The sequence below is a fragment of the Thermobia domestica genome, chromosome 14 (genome assembly GCF_964235325.1).
Source record: "Thermobia domestica chromosome 14, izTheDome1.hap1.1, whole genome shotgun sequence".
Taxonomy (NCBI): domain Eukaryota; kingdom Metazoa; phylum Arthropoda; class Insecta; order Zygentoma; family Lepismatidae; genus Thermobia; species Thermobia domestica.
The window spans coordinates 157,630,125-157,630,626 of record NC_137467.1 but is presented as its reverse complement, the minus strand read 5'-3'; positions in this window follow the sequence as shown (position 1 = coordinate 157,630,626).

The window sequence follows — 502 nt, the reverse complement described above, 5'->3', positions numbered from 1 at the left end:
TTTTTAATGCGAGTACAAATTGGGTGGCATTGGCTAAGTGGTAGAGCGTGAGGTCCGTGGTTCGATCCATACTCGCGCCAAGTGAGCTTTCTGGTGGACAAACACCAAGTTTGTGAGTTCTTTCAGGGTTATCCCTTTCCTCTCATTTTCTTTATTTTACCATTTCATTCATTGCTCATTATCACCGTCTCCCTTAGCATCAATGCAGAAACGTGGGACGTTAAACTAGACATGTCATCATTTCAAGCGATTACAAAGAGTTGGAACAGTTATTTACTTACACCTAAAATTCCGGAGTACGATCATAATTAACATGTTTACCAAATATGAAAACTTAATAATAAAAAAAATCAATATAACATTCATAACATTTATATAGACTTGAAGGTCTTCCTAAAGAATATAAAGGTAAAACAAAACAACTGTCTAATAATGAACATTAATTCTCAAACGCACTATTGAACACGTTCAATGAAAAGTCACTCGAGAAAAATCTCCTGAC